Genomic DNA, 20,377 nt, shown 5'->3' with positions numbered 1-20,377 from the left:
CACTACTCAAACAGGCTTTGGTCTGGCTTCCAGAGAAAACCCTGTTTCTTTTTTGGGGGGGGGGGGGGAAGTTTGATTAACAAACTAAAATGCAGACACCCAATTTTAGTTCACCCATTCAGCTCCTTCAGGATCCACGCAGCTAAGTGTCTCTTGAGACCTGCATCGCTTTGTGAGATCCCCATTAGGAGAGCATACAGTAGCACAGAGGCAGAAACAGCACGTCTGACTGCTTCCACCTGCCATCTCCCCAGCCTTTCTGAACCTGCCAGCACCCACTGGACCCCCCTGCAGCTAGCTGAACAGTTCACCAGTTAGCAGCTCAAGGCATCGGGAGTTGCTGGGGCAGCAGAGCAGCCCAGGGCTCTCCTCTCTGCTGCCCGGGCCAGACCCCTGGGCAGCCAGACAGATTGCACTGATGCTCCTGAGGAGGGGTCAGGGTACGAGCTATTGCTACAGGGAGGAGAAGAAGGAACAGAAACTACAGCAATTATTACCCTGAACTGTTTGTCGGCAGCAGGGACGGCAAGTCTGATTCTGCAGTGTCTTCCTCCGGCATCCCAGCTCAGTCCCGTACCCCTACCTCTCCTTTCCCCATGGCAGCAGACACCCAAGCCCAACCTATCAATCTAAAAGTAGAAAAAATACATTTTGGTTGAACTGTTGAAGAGCCCAATACATTTGTTAATTCTTAGGAAGAATAGGACATGCACCTTTACATATCTCTGTAAAAAAGGCTTTAGCAAATATCTCTGTAGCATCTATACTCACATTTATTTTTATGTTAGGACACAACTACATATTCAGTTGTGTGCTTGCCCAACATGATTCACTCTGTGAGGAGTGGTTGTACTCTCCCACCAGCACTATTCTGACTCTCCAGGCTGAGAGCAATGAGGCAGGCAAAGAAGTAAAAGCAAGCACCAGAGCTCCCATGTTCAAATCTAACAGATGTGTGTGGAAGGATTGTGGACACCTCCTTCCCTTTGTTAACCCAAGCTAACAATAAATAAACCTACTTTACTGTGGGACCTGAACCAACAGTGATAAATCTAATCCACTTATGTTGCGGAATAAAAATAATTGCTGTAATGTCTTTGCTTCTACTGTTTAAGGAAAAAAATTCATGACTTCAAACAGTTGCTGTAGCAGAGGCTTTAAGGTCTGGTAATAATTTATATTTCATAGCCAGGGAAAATTGATAACAGATCTTATATGGGTCATGAGGGTATGATCCAACTCTGGCAGTAAGGGTACTGAATATGAAAATCACACACGATCACATTGGCTGGGAGAGGATGGCTCATGGTGGGCAGTGGACTGCTTAAGAGGTAGAGAAACAGCCAGTGGTGGCAAAGAGACAATGTCCCTTGAACAACAGTCAAAACTAAACAGTCTGGATGAGCAAGTATTTCTTTATGAAAGTGTTAAAGTAATTCCTTCCTGACACAACAGTGAACTCTGGGAACAGCTGGAACTTGATAGCTTAAAGGATAAAGATTTTCATAGTAAACAAAGGACACTGCAGGGTTGACCAGTTTTGTTTTGTTTTTTTTTTTTTTGTTTGTTTTTTCTAGAAATTCAAGATATTCATAGCTTAGTTGCAGAGAAAAGCAGAAGAGGAGATTCATTATAAAAGATGTGCAGCATTAACTGGGGGGAGGGTTGTTGTATAAGCCATCTCTTTTGGGTTACTATCACTATGTGTTTTACATTCTTAGTAGACATTCTGCTTGCATTTGTGACCATATCAAAAGAAGTAAATATCTTCAGGCACTCAAATTCAGTCGTGGCAAGCAATGTGGTAAGAGTGCTAAACCTTGATTCCCAGTATACGGTTGTGCCTAAGCAATGGCAAACACAGTGCAAGGACATGTAAGCTAGCTCCATATCACAAGACTTTCCGCATACAGACATCTATCGATGGCAGCACAGAGCTTCCTCTCAACAATATTGCCAGGCCAGGTGTCGTGGTTTAACCCCAGCCAGCAACTAAGCACCACGCAGCCGCTCACTCACTCCCCCCCCACCCAGTGGGATGGGGAGAAAATCGGGAAAAGAATTAAAGCTCGTGGATTGAGATAAGAACGGTTTAATAGAACAGAAAAGAAGAAACGAATAATGATAATGATAACACTAATAAAATGACAACAGCAATAACGAAAGGTTTGGAATGTACAAATGATGCGCAGTGCAATTGCTCACCATCCACCGACCGACACCCAGCTAGTCCCCAAGCGGCGATTCCCCGCCCCCAGTCCCCCCAGTTCCTATACTGGATGTGACGTCACACGGTATGGAATACCCCGTTGGCCAGTTGGGGTCAGGTGCCCTGGCTGTGTCCTGTGCCAACTTCTTGTGCCCCTCCAGCTTTCTCGCTGGCTGGGCATGAGAAGCTGAAAAATCCTTGACTTTAGACTAAACACTACTTAGTGACAACTGAAAACATCAGCGTTATCAACATTCTTCTCATACTGAACTCAAAACATAGCACCGTACCAGCTACTAGGAAGACAATTAACTCCATCCCAGCTGAAACCAGGACACCAGGAGGCTCTCTCAGCATCTCTACATTGCAGCAGAGTTTGCTATAACTGTGACCTTCCTGAGATGCAGGATGCGCAGAGGAGGGAGTCAGAAAAGGCTGAATCCCATGAATGAAGGGAAGACTTTTACAGAGAAGAAGCTGCGTTGGATGGATCAAGTGACACCTGGAATATAACTACAAAATTTAGCATCCCTATCCTTCCTTGTATGCACTCAAATAAAGTTAAGAGCATTCTTATTGGTTGGCATGTTAATCACACATGTAAATTTAACACAAAGCATTGCACCTTTGTGCTTCAGCTCTGTCTCTATGCATGTTTGTGATGCAAGGGAACAGCCAAATTCCTAATGACGTCAGGACAAAGACCCCAGTGATACAATTCAGAAATTCAGCCTTATGTCCCTGCAAACCCCTTTATGTCCTGTCCCACCACGACAGATAGTGGTGTTTTGAAACACGCCTCTTACATAAGGAAGATAGGTGCTCAGCATCAATTACGTTTAGCTCACCATAGCTTGAGAGAGAGAGAGACAGACAGTTTTTGTCCGTACCAAGTGAACGTATAGTGTGTGTACTGGATTAAACATATTTGTCACATTGTTGGAAGCCTCTAGCAAAAAGCAACCCATGATCTACACCAGCTCAACCATTAAAAAGTACAACATTTTGCTGCCTGCAGGGTAACCTCTATTAGCAGGACACGCTGCTGCAGTTATTGTGCCTCAGTTTCCCTGGAAGAATTTGCCAGCTAGTCTAATAACTTATAAAGGAGACCTCATGTAAGGTCACCAAGAAGTTCAAACCTCTGCCAACATAATAAAGAGATGTAGTCAAACACAAGGTAAGAGTTCCTCTGGCTCAGGTGGGCTAGGCTTTCAGATTCTGGAGTGATTTATATCGCTGCTGTATTGATTCATTACTTTGATCCCATTTTTGCCCTTCCAGTCTCTGTGCAGCTCTGACCAGTTCTTGACAGCAGCCCCGAGCGTGAATACTTCACCAGCATCCCTGTCACTCCCAGTCCCAAAGCGCCTGGTAGCCAGCCTGCTTCCACAGTCCTGACACCCACATGCTCAGCAAACAAAGCCAACAGTGCTTGCTACACTTCATTAACCCTAAAAGCACGTACAGAATTTGTTGACAAGACCAGGCCTTTGTCTGAAATGGAAAAACGAATCTCTGCAGCCACTTGAGGTGACTAGATACAGCAGTGGAAAACAGGAGACAGGCATCTAGAGAATATTGCAGTTAAATAGCAAAAAGTGGTGTGTTAGTGGAGAAAAGTGCACTGCTTTGGGATTTGGGTCAGGGTCTTCATAGTAACAGTATATTTGTGCTCTAGATATTTGCAGCTTACATCCAGACAAATGTGATGTTGCAGACCTGGAGTCTCACTGGTAGGTGTGATTACAGCTTGAGCCATGTCACACAATTCCCTGTTGCCCTGAACTAAAAAATTAACCCTGTTACTGCAAGCTGCAAGAGGTCAGAGTGCCAGCACTAAAACAGGAAAGCCATTATAAAAGACTGAGAGCAGAAGTGTTTATGAGATATCTTAGTGCAGAGCTACATATACCTAAGTTGATTTAACACTACACAAAACTGAAAAGTTGAAAAAAATAAAAGAAATTAAAAAAAATCATGTCTGCTCAAAATAAACATTGTCAATTTGCTCAAGAGACCAGAGGGGGGAAGGGGGAAGAATCATTGTGGGTCAGCCAAAATTTTGTTTTGTGTGAGGTTTTACAAAACCCTTTCTAAAAATCTGTTTCTTAGGGACAGTTTTCAAATCTGTCATTTGGCAATACTAAGATGTTTCCTGTTGAAGAGACTGAAATGAAGCAGATTTTTCTGAAAAGAAATTTTCCTTTTTTTTTGTTGTTTTGTTTATCCAAAACAGTTTGCCAAATCCAACAGAATTCATAAATATTTTTGGTCAGCCTGAAATCATTCTCTGGTCAATAAGCTTTTTGATGGAAGAGGGATGCTTGGTTCTACTTTAGATCCTAGCGTTTGACAGGCCTTCTGCATTTGTATCCAAACTGAAGGCTTGCAGAGCTCTGAAAAAACATCTACCAGGAAGCCATGCCAACATGCTTTTAGCAACATTCTGAAAAGATGTGGGGTTTATTACATATCAAAGTAGACCAGATAATAAGAAAACATTGAACTAAGAACTCAGTTCTAGACTCAACGTAAATAAGGTCTGATCTTAATTTTATCAGCTTTGTCTTTTACCCAGCTCCTTGTCTGTCCTCTGGCTACATTTTGCTAGATTTTTAATTCAGAAGGAGGTTGAATGCCTTCCAAAAGTGCAAAGCTCAACCCAGCTATACCTCCAGCCATCATTGCTCAGCCACCTTGCTGATACCTTTTTGGCTAGCGTTAACTCTTGTTCCAACCTTCTCACCCACTACCAGTGCAAATAAGACTGCATTCATTAAAAAAAAAGATAAAAGCCCCACATGGCTCATAAACGTTTTGTCACATCACAGAATTTCACTCAAACTCAGTGTGGATAAGAAGAGTTTATAAAGTGCCTTAAATAGGCCATTGTTTGGCAGTCCAGAAACTTATTTGTATTTTCGCTAATTTCAATACAAATCGACTTCTCCAAGAGTGGCAGCTACTACTGGGTCTCTGTGCACAGACTCGGTGAGGATGGCAGCTTTCCTATGAGTTTTCCTAATAATAAATGCAACACAATGGGTGGTCAGTAGCTTTGGATTCTATGACCTGTAATATTTTCTGTCAAGGCACATGTTATGAGATTGGTTAGGACTTACTTCCTTTGGTTACCCAGACATATGTATAAAATAAGTGCAAATCTGCTAAGTCTGACTGCATTTGGAAAAAAAAAAAAAAAAAAAAAAGAAAAGCAGTGATGTTAGATTTCTACCACAACCTGTGAAATATGCTACTGCTTTGAATAACTTGAATAACTCTCTATTTCTTTGGCTGGGGAAAAAAAAAAAAAAAGACAGTCTTTCTTTTGTTATCTTTTGACATCTAATATTACTTATAATATTACTAGCAACATGGGATTATCACACTTAAATTCTCAACCATGCTCCAGCTATGCTTCTGAAGAGTATCAAAAGGCAGCTCAGAACATCTGAAGATTTACGCAGACAGGAGGGAACTAAAGGGCTCTATTCTTCCTTCAGTGTTCATGTTAGCTATGCACAGAAATCCCTCACATATCACCAAAAGCCTCCTGAAAGCACTGAACAAGTGCAAGAAATTTAGATACCTTACTTTAGAAAATACATAATAGAAGTCAGGGAGCCCCAAAATGCTCCTGTGCTAAAAACATTTTATCCAGTTCCTTGTGTTTTCCTGATATTTATCTTGTTTAGGTTAGTTTAAATATTTTTCGTGTTATCAACTGAAGCAATGTAAAATTTCGTGACCAATCCAAATGGCTGGGGAAAAGTCTGTAGTTAAACATGTACCTGTTTTTTGCACAGCCTAACAAAATCTCTTACTAGTGTCAAATATAAGGCTGTCTTTGGGGAAGAGGGAAGACTAGTGTAGTAGCCACATTGTAGGAAAACCCTGGGGTAGATGTTAACTTGTAGCGGATTGGGGTATGTAATGCAAAGTGCCCACAATTTAGGAGTTTATTTTAATAGTGTTTATATATAATTAACAACTTCTTCTGATGGCAATACAAGGGTTGAGCTTCACCCATGTTGTGTTCAGAACTGCCCTTTGGAGGCAGCTTTCTCCTCCATCGGCTAGACAGAACATCTAGGGACTCCAACATCTAACTTGGGTATCTAAATAAGGTTGCTGAAGTTAGGTAGTGTGGGGCTCTCGTACAGAAACTATGATGACTTTCTCTTTTATGGGCATTTCCAAGACCACTCATGTTTTCTCTCCTGCTATCCTTGGACCAGAGCACCTCTGAGACTTTATGCAACTCTGCGTGGGTCAGACTGAGATTCCATCCTTGTTTTACAGAGATGGAACTGAGGCACTGGGAAGAAAATATTTGCCTAAAATAATCCAGGGGTTCTGCTGCAAAGCTGGGCATCCTACTACTGTCTTTCAAGTCCTACCCTAACAACACAGGCAAATATTCAAGCACAATGAACATTACTAGAGCTGTCCTAAGCCATTTTGTCCTGGGTATATGTTCATAAGAGACTACTTGCACAGGTGAACAGTTAAGATATCTCAGCCTAACTCATTTCATACACACTCACTTCAGAGCTTCCTTGTTTACAAGAGAAGAAAGATTTATTTAGACCAAAGGTCATAAGGGGTTATTCAGCAAGTATGTTTCATGTGATACCAGCAGGAGGGAGTGCACAAGTAAATACGAATAAAACCAATAATTGCATGTTATTAAAAAGTCATGACATTAACTATAGTCTAAGCACCATCTCTGATCCTTCTGACATGCTAGAAGACTTCTGAAAAACAGGAGCTTTCAAAGAGAAAGTCCCATGATACTTTCTGTTAGCCTTTCTCATAGTCATTACCAGGCTGCCGCCTGCATATCTGTTTATGTCTCTTCCTCTGACATGTCAATAAAATTAGATACAGGAGGATATATCTAGAAGCTAGCCCTGTCTTCAACCCACATATCAGTCCTGATTTCTGTGAGGGTGTTAACTACTAACTGCCCATGGAATATTTGTTTCACAAAGCTCAGAGTAATAAATATTGTACTTTCAGAAGGAATTAGTAAATTTCTGATCACTACACATAATAAATCCTGATTTATTCAGTTCAAGGTCTTAGACACTGTCAGTTTACCCAAGACTCTTCCACTATCAAAACCAGAACCTGGATCTTCAAAACAAACAAAGGTGATTTCAGTGAGCAATTAGGCACCTAAACTTGAGGCTGTGGCCAAAATGCATCTTCTAGAGGTAGAACCTGAAAGCACCTGAGTATATGTCTGCATGGCACAGTGTGGCACTGCCCATATTCAACCAACCAGAAACAGCATGAATACAGTCAATGGCAGGACTGATTAACTTGGACTCAGCATCATGCTAACTGCTCTTAAATGGCTTTCAACTGTCTTCCAGGACTGGCAGAAAAAGCCAATATTTACATGCAAATTTTTGTGTAGGTATATCATGTAATTTTCCCATGACCATTTAGGTAGCAGAAATGCTAAGCTGACATGTCCCTTAACAAATTTCTGTTTTCACTCTTCAAGTGACTATTTCTTTTCTAATTCTTATCTTCCTTAAACAGGAACCAAAACCAGAAGGATCTTTTTTCATTCAGTGATGGGTCCTGTTTTTCTGGGAATCACCATTTACAGGATAAGGCTATATTAGATGAGGGACTATTCTACCGAGTAAGACTTTCTGCCAGTAATATTTCTTTACCTGAATTTAGAATACATGAGATTTTGAATATGTCAGAATTGTTAGGGAATGCTAACATCCCCGTACAGGTAATTTTTCACACAAAATTGTGAAATACAGCCTTAATGAAACACCCGAAATATAATTCACTTCTAATATAGACTGGTGTCTAAAACTGAAACAGAAAGCCCAGATAGAGTGTAATGATAGTAAAACAGTGTTTGCAGAAGTTGTACTGTCTTCATAGAGATATTCATGAAGCACTGACTTTCTACTTGTCTTTCCATGAGGAAAAAGCACACTTTGCGTAAAGAAGATAGATAGCTACCACACAGAATGGAGAGCAAGGTCTCACTTCATTATTATCCAGAGAACTGATCCTGCATCATACTGCTAGTGTCTCAGGTTATCTTTGCATTTTACTTGTGCTTACTTGATGCTCAAAGAGGTTTCACTTTGATTCTGATGGAAGTTTTTATATGATCATTTTTTAACTGTCTACATGAATATACACGAACATAGCTAAAATATATGGCCAAGACAGGTTATTCTTTGATACACGTGAGCTTCCTGTTTTAAATTACCTGCACATATGCTTATTTAGCATAGGTCTAACCATCATTCCATATTTAGAGCAATCCTACAAAAAGCAATGGAAAAAGCAGACAAAATTAATGGACAGACAGGTAGGCAAAGAAGACATATGGCCAGATAAGGTGCATCAATAATTAGAAACAAACCTCAGTAAATAAATAAAAAAATAATTACCCCCCCAACATATGTCTGTAAATTATTGAGTTATTCTGTATTTCTCATGATATAAGCAAAAACTTCTACTGCAGTGTAACATTATCCTTACCACCCAGCTATAGTGCTTTTCTGAGTCAAACTAATGTTACATAGCTTTGATTTGGCAATCATTCCTGGTCGGTACATTGGTTCACCTTCAAGAAGATGACATGATGAAGTCTCTTCTCCCGCTCCTTTTCAGGTCAGGCATATTCTGAAAAACAGAGTATAAATCTGTGCCGTCACCAAGAATTTTAGTCTCTCACTAAGCAATTAAATCTTTGGCAACTACTGATCATGTAATCACAAATGAGATAGATAGGCATATGGAAAAAGGTATATCTTTGAGTGAAGCATCCAGGATTTGTGATTGTTCAATACAGATTCTGTGTTCTCACCCACCACACCTGCCAATTAAATGAACTTAAAAGTTACTGAGACAGTTGAAGGGGGGAGGGGGGAAAGTAGCACAGAAAAGATAATTAATGTAAAGGGGAAGGGGGTTTTGTGAGATTTCAGAAAACAATATCACAGTTAAATTATTTTCTTATGTAAATCTATTCTAAATTGTATGGCTAAATGAGGAGGTAATTGCTTCCCAAAGAAAATGGCATTTCATATTAAATATTTTATATATATACCCACAAACATAATACATTTACATCTGAAGTTAAATCCATGATGCTGAAACATTTTAGGAATCTGAACAATAGACTTCCCTAAGCTCATGTGTAAATCTAAACATCTCTTACAGATTCCTTTTATAGGCATTTCAGCCATCCTAAACTTTTTGATGGGCAATACTATGTTTATAAACACGCACAGAAGGCAGCTGAAGTGATCTAAATTATGTCTTCATTAAAACCTAGTTAAGTTTAATAGAAAAGGCATAATGATCTTATCATTAACCAGCATCGGCAGTAATCCATTGCTAAATAAATACAAATAAAATTAAAAAGGCAAGCAGGTTTTAAACCATATCTAAGGTTATATCACAGCTCAAGTGCAGACCCGATGCTTGATATGTCTTCTGGTAATAGCAACATCATCCTTCAACCAAATGTTAGTTGTTGAAATTGGAACTGCCTCTCACACCACTTCACCTGCTTGACAGCATCCCAATGAAGATGTGACTTTTCCGTTTTGTGATTTTCTCTCTTCATGCACATATGACATAATATAACAATAAGTTCTGCATTTTAAACACTTCTGCTTTCCTATTTAAGAGAGTAAATGCCTGGACAAAAATTGTAAATTTTCATTAATTTCTTTCCTTTAGGTTTTTTCCCTCCATACAAACTGTCTTTATAGATTATCTTGCTCCTGATCTCAAGACTAAATTGAACACCCATACTGCCTCTTCTACTATGAAAATATTTTTCTGTCTTCTCTCCTCTCTGTCTCTGTTCATGTCCCCGTGCCAAAATCTGGTTTCTTTGTTCTTCTACTGGAGAGAAGCATCCTTAAAGTATCAATTATTATTGTTTATCAACAAAAACTGGTCAGGATAATTATTTTCCTCTAAGCTAAATGGTATACAGATAAACAAATGAGGGATTCTAAAATACAGCAATCCAATAGCAAACTTGCAACTTTGTTTATAGTATGTACCTAGAATGTAAAATCCCCTAGTCACTAGCGTCCGACTACAATATAAAGCCATAAATGGTTTGATAAAGGAGAAACAAAAGGATTTTTTAAAAACAAATAATAGTTTTATTCACTAGGATAGACTAGGCTAGGCTAGTTCAGTTCCAGTTGGAAGGGACCCACAACAATCATCTAGTCCAACTGCCTGACCACTTCTGACCAAAAGTAAAAGCAGGTTGTTAAGGGCATGGTCCAAGTGCCTCTTAAACAGACAGGCTTGGGGCATCGAGCAACTCTCTAGGAAGCCTGTTCCAGTTTTTGACCACCCTCTTTGTAAAGAAATGTCTCCTAATGTCAAGTCTGAACCTTGCCTGATGCAGCTCTGAACCATTCCCACATGTCCTATCACTGGATCCCAGGGAGAAGAGCTCAGCACCTCCTTCTCCACTCGCCTTCCTCAGGAAGCTGTAGAGAGCCATGAGGTCACCCCTCAGCCTCCTCTTCTCCAAATTAGACAAGGACATTCCTTCCAGCCCTGTCACCAGCTTTGTTCCCCTCCTCTGGACACATTTGGGTGCCTTAACATCCTTCTTAAATTGTGGGGCCCAGAACTGCATGCAATATTCAAGGTGAGGCCACACCAACACTGAATACAGCGTGATAATCCCCTCTTTTGACTGGCTGGTTATGCTGTGTTTGAAGCCCCCCAGGATGGGGTTTGCCCTCTTGGCTGCCAGGGCACACTGGTGACTCGTATTGAGCCTGCTGTCAACCAGCACCCCCAGATCCCTTTCTGCAGGGCTGCTCTCCAGCCACTCCTCTCCCAATTTATACTTGTGCCTTGCATTACTCCATCCCAGATGCAGAATCCAGCATTTGTTCTTGTTAAATTTAATGCCATTCATGCTTGCCCAGTGCTCCAATCTCTCTAGATCCCTCTACAATACCTCTCGTCCCTTGTGAGAGTCAACATCACCTCCCAGTTGGTATCATCACCAAACTTGAATAGTGCATTCAACTCCTGCATTGAGATCATTGACAAAAATATTGAACAGACCTGGCCCTAGAATTGAGGCCTGAGGAACACCGCTGGTGACCAGTCACCACCACCAGCCAGATGTAGCCTCATTCACTACAACCCTTTGAACTCTGCCCTTCAGCCAGTTCTTCACCCAGTGCACCATGTACCTGCTGATCTCACAGTTGGACAACTTGTGCAGAAGGACGCTGCAAGGGACAGTATCAAAAGCCTTACTAAAATCCAGAAAAACCGCATTCACTGCCTTCCCTTCATCCACTAGGCAGGTGACCTTATCATAGAAGGATATCAAATTAGTTAGACATTGAGTTCTCAGGTATACAGCCAAGAGCTGGTTTTGAAATTTGAATTCATTTAATTTAAGGGGTACAGAAAGTAGGCAAACAGAGTTATACTTGAGTGCCACTGTAGTAGGACTAGAAACCAAGCTCAAAAGACAGCAGAAAGCAAGGGTGTTATGGATTTGTGTGGTGGGGTTTTGGTAGCGGGGCAGGGGCTGCAGGGCCGGCTCCTGTGAGAAGCTGCCAGAAGCTTCCCCGGCTCCACGTCGGACCGGCCGCTGGCCCAGGCCGAGCCCGTCAGTGATGGTGGTAGCGCCTCTGGGAGAACAGACTTGAGAAGGGGAACCTGCAGTGGAGAGGAGATTGGAATGCGAGAGGAAGCCCTGTGCAGACCCCGAGGTGAGTGAGGAAGGAGGGGAGGAGGAGCGGGGAGGAGGGGATGCCCCCGCAGCCCGTGGGGAGACCAGACGGCAGGCTGTCCCCCCCCAGCCCACGGAGGGGAGCGGGGGAGCAGATGCCCACCTGCAGCCCGGGGAGAGAGGAGCCCACACCGGAGCAGGGGGATGGATGTCCCCCAGGATGGCCGGGGCTCCAGGGGGAAGCCCGCGCTGGAGCAGGCTGTGACTGAAGGACTGCAGCCCGGGGAAAGGACTCATGCCGGAGAAGTTCATGGAGGACTGTCTCCTGTGGGAGGGACCCCTCGGTGGAGCAGGGGACGAGTGAGGAGTCCTCCCCTGAGGAGGAAGGAGCGGCAGAGACAAGGTGTGAGGAACTGACCCCAACCCCCATTCCCTGTCCCCCGGCGCCACTGAGGGAGGTAGGTAGAGAATTCGTGAATGAAGCTGTGCCTGGGAAGAAGGGAGGGCTGGGGGGAAGGTATTTTAAGATTTGGTTTTACTTCTCATTATCCTTTTTTGATTTGATTGGTAACAAATTAAATTGCTTTTGTTTCTTCCCCAAGTTGAGCCTGTCTTTTGCCCGTGACCATAAGTGGTGAGCGATCCCTCCCTGTCCTTGTCTCGACCCACGAGCCTTTCTTTATATTTTCTCCTCCTCATCCCACCAGGGCCAGGGGGGGACAGGGAGCTGGCAGTGAGTAAGCAGCTTCGTGATGCTTTTGTTGCCAGTTGGGCTTAAACCACAACAAGGGGTAAATACATGTAGTTCACTAGACTAGCAGCTCAGTTTTATCTCTTTTTGTGGCTCCCTTGGGAATAATACTATATCACTATCACAACGCAAACAGTGTTATTGGACACAGTCCACACATCTGATTAATGCATATCTTCCAGACATGTATCTGAACTTGATGTGAAAATAGAAATGGCAATTCCTCCATTTTTCCTACTGGTTTGATCCACTGGTTAATCAACTACTGTGATAATACTGTGCCTCATTTCCCACTTTAACTTGTCTGGTTTAAATTTCCAGTCAGTTAAACTAAAGACTCTTTAATGTCTAATATTTCTTCTCTATGATGGCACTTATCCCCAAGGATCAAGTCACTTCTCATTCATTGCTGCACTAATGGAGCCAGGATGGTGACAAAACGTGCCTCAGACTGAAGCCAGGTCATCATCTGTGGAGTTCAAAGGAGGTCTGCTGTTCAAACAAAACCAAAATTACCCTTAGGTGAGAACAGGTGATCTGTGATAAACTTAGGAGCCATTTATCTGACCTGTTGACCAGAACTGAGCCTAGTGAGAGAATGTTATTGTGAACTTTCAGAGAGATTTTGACTGTCTACCACTCTCTGCCAGAATAAGCCCACTCTTACCTATATTCGGGAAGATTAGTGCATTTTAGTCAGGAATTGGCCCATCCTGATATCAACATACTCCGTGAAGTACAAGGACAGATAAGCATCTCCTTCTGCTTTATCCTAGCTGGCAGCGGTACATGTCTCCCAGGAGCAGTTCATGGGCGTCCTTCACCCCCTTGTAAATAACCATTTCCGAGAGCACAAAAGATTCATTCTCCATAATTAAGACCTAATTCAATACCCGCTGAAATCAATGGAAGTTTTTCCACTGACTTCTGTGTGCTTCAGCCCAAGCCCTGAAACCGACAATCATCTGGTGACATTTGTGTTATATTAACCCAGCCTTTAGGAACTATATTGAGGTCTCCAACTCATTTCACATAAGCCACCAAACAGTAATAATTTTCAGACAGTGTCAACCTGACCCAGATTTGAACTGGCAATCTGGAGCTAGAAAGCACTATAATCCATTACTAGCCCCGTGAACCATCTGGTCACAATATCTCAAGCAACTTATATGGTACTTAGTAGCTGAGTAGTTTACTGAGACTTGTAGAGTAAAAAACCAGAATGTGTGTATGCGTGTGCATGTATGCATTTAAATATAGCTAAGAATTTCTCTCATCGACAGAAATACTTCTATCTGACACCGATTTTCTCTTCACTTATACAGACTAGTCTGCAATTAAAGAATAAATTTACAGTTTTTGTATTGGAGAGACAATCAGTAGGAAGAAACAAAAGGACCTAGGGTAAAATCCTAATAAAGGCATTGTGACCAACTACAGTCAGGCACACGGATATTTTTGCAAGAATCTCCAGCACTATATGTGTGTGTTTCTTTTGAGTACATAAGCACTTAGCCAGATACATTTTTTTTTTTACAATTATACAGGATCCTGTTTTGCTTTTATAACACCAAGAATTGAGCTTGCTGGTTACACTCAGAATATACTAATTCCTGCCACCATCTCATGTTTATATTTCACAGAGAAGACAATGGATGCAGTTTTCCTCTGTTTTGCACCTTAAACACTCATCTGTATTTAAGTAAAGTGAGTGTCAAAGGCTACTAGGTTAAGTGGTGCTACTTTAAATCCATTTTGCAGATGTCTAAATGACTAAAAGGTGCATGCCAGTGAAAAATAAGATCCAGAGGGAGCTTTGTATGAGGACATCTTGGACCACAAGTTTGTTCATTAAAGGTCATCTTTCAAAAAAAGTATTTAGTCTTGAAATATCAACCAGAAACATCTTCATATGATTCAATGTATATACTTTAATATTTTAACAATCTGCCTGGTCTCAAAGCCACACTTCATTTAAGCTATATTTTGCAGTAGCAGTCAGGGTCAATTTATAGAAGAGAACTCATTAACAATGTGATAGACATATGAATATAAATACACCACAAGAAACTCAAACTAGAAAAGCACAGACAGAAAGGCAGTATATTTACTGAAGTCTCATCTTTAAACTGGCTTTTTAAACTGGCTTTTACAAACTTCTTTTACTAGTGTTATAAGGACAGTTTAAAATTAAATACTGATGCTGATGGCAGAGGGTTTTGCCTAATGGATGAACACGTACCTGCATATTTTACTACAAAAATTTTAAATAAAGGATCTGAATTTCCATCTTAAATAAAAGAAGCTCCTAACATTTGTCCAACATCCTACATTCTTCCTCTTGAGTTCTCCACAGTAATGTCACAGTACACTGCACACAGGTTATCCACAAGTACGTAAGAATAAGATTTTTGATATGCCTGACTTACAAAATAGTTCAAGTGCTAATACGCTAATTTTTCTATTCATTGTTCCAGGAAACAGCAACAAGAGGTAGGAAATAAAAGTCTTGATTTACCCCCTTACCACTTGTAAGTTCTCATTGTGGCTAATCAAAGATACTTGATACTCATCTCCTTAATTCTGCAAATACTATCTACGGCAGCTATCTCTATCAGTTTGTTTGCCATCCATCTGCTGATGATGAAAAGATCCACAACATACTAAGCAAGGTGAGATCTGTAGAGAGAAAAGAAATAGCATTGTAACTATGTCGTGGTTTAACCCCAGCCAGCAACTAAGCACCATGCAGCCGCTCACTCACTCCCCCCCACCCAGTGGGATGGGGGAGAAAATCGGGAAAAGAATTAAAGCTCGTGGATTGAGATAAGAACGGTTTAATAGAACAGAAAAGAAGAAACGAATAATGATAATGATAACACTAATAAAATGACAACAGCAATAATGAAAGGATTGGAATGTACAAATGATGCGCAGTGCAATTGCTCACCACCCGCCGACCGGCACCCAGCTAGTCCCCGAGCGGCGATTCCCCGCCCCCAGTCCCCCCAGTTCCTATACTAGATGGGACGTCATATGGTATGGAATACCCTGTTGGCCAGTTGGGGTCAGGTGCCCTGGCTGTGTCCTGTGCCAACTTCTTGTGCCCCTCCAGCTTTCTCGCTGGCTGGGCATGAGAAGCTGAAAAATCCTTGACATTAGTCTAAACACTACTAGCAGCAACTGCAAACATCAGCGTTATCAACATTCTTCTCATACTGAACTCAAAACATAGCACCGTACCAGCTACTAGGAAGACAGTTAACTCTATCCCAGCTGAAACTAGGACAAACTAGAATAAATGATGGCAGGGGGAAAACATTTTTGCAAACAAGTCATTCTTCAGGACTTGCTGAAGGAAAGAAGCAACCCCAGACTCAGGTGGAGTCAGCCTCTGACTCTTAGGTGGCAGAAGGATAACAACTTTGGGTTACACCTCAAGTACCTGCTCATAAAAAGCAAAAAATATTTGAGTGTGAGAAAAGATTTAAAGATGTCTTGGCATCAGAATAGGATGTCATTAGAATGTATACCTGCTTCCCGGTCAGACCTCATTTTTAACAATATTTGAAAGCATAATACATAGTCTTGGTGAAACTACCAAGGCACCAAACAAAACATTCATACACTGGGATACAGTGAAAAAGGAAAAACATATCTTACTAGATAGTTGCTGAAATAAAAATTCTGCTTGAATATTCTAAGAGACCAGTTGATATAGCGAAGCCTCATATTTCATACTCCCACAGATTGCTAATATGCTTCAATTAGCCTTAGTGTATTTATTTCTGTGATAAGATACAGTAGGATATTCAACAGAATCCCTTTATATTACATCTTTAAAACGTATTTTGAAAATGAAGAGAGACAGAAAAGTAGCATCTTCCTCTTCTTAAGGTTTCTCATTGTTTTAGTACATACATACAAAATTCATATATAGCATTGGGCAAGAACCAAAGTATTTTTCACTATCACTTGCTGTAGTATTTTGGTTTATCTCCATTTTCATTATGAAGACAAGAATAGGGCACTTTTAGTATAAGGCAAGGAGAATTATTCACAGATAGAATGCCTTTATTCTACAGATCAGCAAATACTTTACAAATATTAATGAATTTTCACGTCCGTATTGAAATATTTTTTTCTATTGTACAGCAGAGAAAAGAGGCAGAACAACCTGAGATGTCTCACTAAAGGTCACCCAGCAAGCCAATGCCCTAGCTAGAAATAAAGGCCCTAGGTAACCTAAGTCCCAGTTATATATGCTAATCACTAGGTAAGCTTCTGCCAGGAGATTGAGAGAATCAGTGAGAGCCATGAGTTTAGCACATGCTGTCGCTTACTAAGGCCTGACTTCTGTGGCATTGCTGTGTCAGTCAGTGTTGCATCCCCGAAGCTATACCACCTGGACCTGTAGCCTTAAAGAGAGCAGTGAAACTAGACTATTGGTGTGTTTTGGCAAAGGAAGCTAGCTTTGCCACTTTGGTACCAAACATGACTTTGCCAATGTTGCTCTATTTACATTCAAAACACCTTTTTGGTTGTGGTGAGTTGACCTTGGCTGGCCTCCAGGTACCCGCCAAGCCACTCTATCACTCCCCACCCCCAACAGGCTCAACTTCACTCATAACTCTTGTACCTCCTCCCACTGAGTAGGGCAGAGGGATAGGGAATGGGGGTTGTGGTCAGTTCATAACACTTGCCCCTGATGCTCCTTCCTCCTTGTGCTCTTCTCCTGCTCCACCGTGGGGTCCCTCCAGCGGGAGACAGTTCTCCACGAACTTCTCCAACATGGGTCCTTCCCATGGGCTGCAGTTCTTCACGAACTGCTCCAGCGTGGGTCCTTTCCATTGAGTACAATCCCTCAGGAATGAACTGCGTGGGTTCCCCATGGGCTGCAGGTCCTGCCAGCAAACCTGCTCCTGTGCGGGCTCCTCTCCAAAGGCTGCAGTTCCTGCCAGGAGTCTGCTGGAGCACAGCACGGGCTCTCCATGGGCTGCAGCTTCCTTCTGGGCACAGTCATCTGCTCTGGCATGGGGTCCTCCACGGGCTGCAGAGTGGATAGCTGTTCCAGTGTGGACCTCCATGGGCTGTGTCTGTAAAGACCATTTTCATGATTGAGTCCTGAACTTGTTTCAGCTCAGTGTTTGTCTGAGCTTGTCATGGACAGTAAAACGTACTGGTACTCTACCAACAGGTAAGATTTCTCTATCATTCAGTTACTTGACCCACAATTAAAAATCAGGTATGAAGGATATTCTGTATTTTTTTTAAGATGCCATACTCAGATCACTAACACCTGTCTATCTACACAAGTACACAGAATTATTCAAGATAGGCTTTGACCTACCAGAATTAAGTATACAATAAAGCAGTTCAGGATACAACAACACAAAGAGTTGCCAATGGTCACGTTTCCACTCTGTCCAGTTTCAGAATCATGCAGATGCAATCCAGTTCACATCAAAGAACCAGATGTGTGTTAAAAGAACATTGTTCCAGCCCTAATTAGCCAAGCTAAGAACAAGTCTATGCCAGCCTGGGACCTCCAGAGTTCTTGTGTTTCTAGGAACACTTTGAACCCATGTATTTGTTCTTCACTGGTCTCCTCCTTAAGCTTTGTCTCTTGAGCTACTCTGGACACCTACCAGTAGGAAAACCCAGACTCTTCTGAAACACATTTCACTTTTGACATGGACAGTGACATTGTTCTACTGGAAAAAAACCACAGCCAAAAAGGAAAGGAAGAGTACAAATGCTGTCTGAAAACCTCAAGATGCCAGTTTTCGTAAGTTTTCAGATGTAAGGCTGAACAATTTACCCAAATGTCAGTTGAGCTGGTTGATTCTGAGTTCTGGCACCAGGATCTCTACATCTCTTAAACAGCTGAGTTGTCACATTGGGACCTCTGAGATAGAGCTGAGGCAGCGCTCTGGGACAGAGCTCAAAACTGGTCTGGATGGCAGAGACTAGTCCTGCCAAATCTGCTACAGAGACAGCTGAACAAGAAACCAGGTTACCTGAACAAGCCCAGAAGACTGAAGTATGGTGGAAAATAAAATGGGTCTCTGTCAACTGCATTCGGCATCCACATCTAATGTCGGCAAGTGAATGAGAAGGTTGAAAAATTGGAAAAGTTTCTGATTAGAGGTTAGATGATCACAGTAGTCCTTTCTGGCTTTAATCTTTGACTCTATGAATAAACAATGAGAGTATTTAGAGTGCAGAGGGAAACAGGGAAACCTTACCAGCAGGTGCTCAGTTGGGTTAGCAATAATATTCACTGCTGGATATCCTTGCTGGTCGGGGTCCACTGTTAATTGGATGGTGCTGAGAACACAAGGATGGGCAAGAAATGATCACATTTCACTTGGAAGCCTGTGGAGGGCTATCACCCATTGCAACTGGGGCACCAGAAAACTTTTAACAGAGTTGGCAGCCAGGGCTCTCAGTTGACAGCTTCTGTGTTTGAGGGAATTAGTGGAGATGGGTGAGTGCTTTCTTTGGGTCTGAGGGAAAAAGGTGAATGGTACTTTAGGAAAAGCTGTGAGAAATGTATTTTTGCTGTTGATGCTTGCTGTGCTTGTGGCTGCAGTATATGCATCTATTTATTGTAATGCACTTAAAAGATTAAGCAAACTGTATAGCTATACAACTATTAGGGAAGGTCATTGCACTGGGGATGACTTTTAGGATCCATGCATGCTGAAATGTAAGCCCACTTAAACATTCACTTACTTTCACATTGATGTCCGTTCCTCTTGATGTTGAACTGAAAAAATTCCATTTATATAAAGATGCGGTTCTCTTGAAGGTCCAGTCCTTGCACAGGAATCACAATAATGCTGAAAGCAATGTGCAATGAGAGGAAAAGCTCTTTCTTTCAAAAAGTTGACTCCATTTGCATGTACTTTTTAAAGTAATATGCAGTACATCTTTAAGTATATGGTATTGGTACGGGAGTTCCCTATGTAATTTGCTTGTGCAAGACTGGTATTTTGTAGGGAAAATAAAAGACAAAGAGAAGGGTTAAAGCAAAAATGGAGTGTATTACATTCCTTTTTGGCATACAACTGCAGCCAGATTGAGTTTCTGAGCATCTATTTTTCAAAAAGCCTCCTGCAGCATTGGCCTGAGCGTCCTCTGAACCAGGATATGTACAACATGTAGAGAAAGAGCAGCATCTGCTTAGTTTTCATATCATCCCTCGTCAAAATAATTTTAAAAAGCTATTTTCCAGGATTAAAGGGTTTATTACAAATAACAGTATTAACGAACAAAAGACACAGTTTGATTCTGCCATCATCATTTCAACAAAAGTACATACCCAAATGAGGTGAAAACACTTCCCTTTGATTCTATCAAAGCTTTTTCTTAGTATCATATTAACCACTTTATCTTGGGTTTTACGTATCACACTAGCTGAGATTTAGCTTTCACAATTAAGCATTGTAATACCTTTGTGAGTTTGTCTATAAACAAATGACTGGACACCTTCAGTTGTTAAGGTCAATGTTATGATTAATGAGCATAAAAATCCTCCCAGGAAATGTACTATCCAATTTTGGAACTGAACAGTAAAGGACCAGTGTATACAGAAAGTTAACGGAAAAGGAACAAAACTTACACTGCCATCACAGTGTTGCTAGCTGCATTTGTCATAGAATTTTTTCTTCTTTACCTCACC

The 20,377-nt window shown here is 41.6% G+C and overlaps 1 long non-coding RNA gene across 1 annotated transcript; it reads right to left on the bottom strand.

Moving 5' to 3' along the window:
• Window positions 1-17,747: 17,747 nt before the first annotated feature.
• Window positions 17,748-19,439, bottom strand: LOC115351095. Its single transcript, XR_003926694.2, has 3 exons — window positions 18,939-19,439; window positions 18,711-18,784; window positions 17,748-17,786 (listed from the first exon to the last, which is right to left on the bottom strand). It is a non-coding gene; the product is annotated as an uncharacterized LOC115351095 (long non-coding RNA).
• Between the last annotated feature and the right edge of the window lie 938 nt (window positions 19,440-20,377).

This window comes from Aquila chrysaetos, chromosome 15 (assembly GCF_900496995.4).
Source record: "Aquila chrysaetos chrysaetos chromosome 15, bAquChr1.4, whole genome shotgun sequence".
Lineage (NCBI taxonomy): Eukaryota > Metazoa > Chordata > Aves > Accipitriformes > Accipitridae > Aquila > Aquila chrysaetos.
The sequence above is the reverse complement of the archived record's forward strand: the minus strand, read 5'-3'. Positions and strand labels throughout refer to the sequence as shown.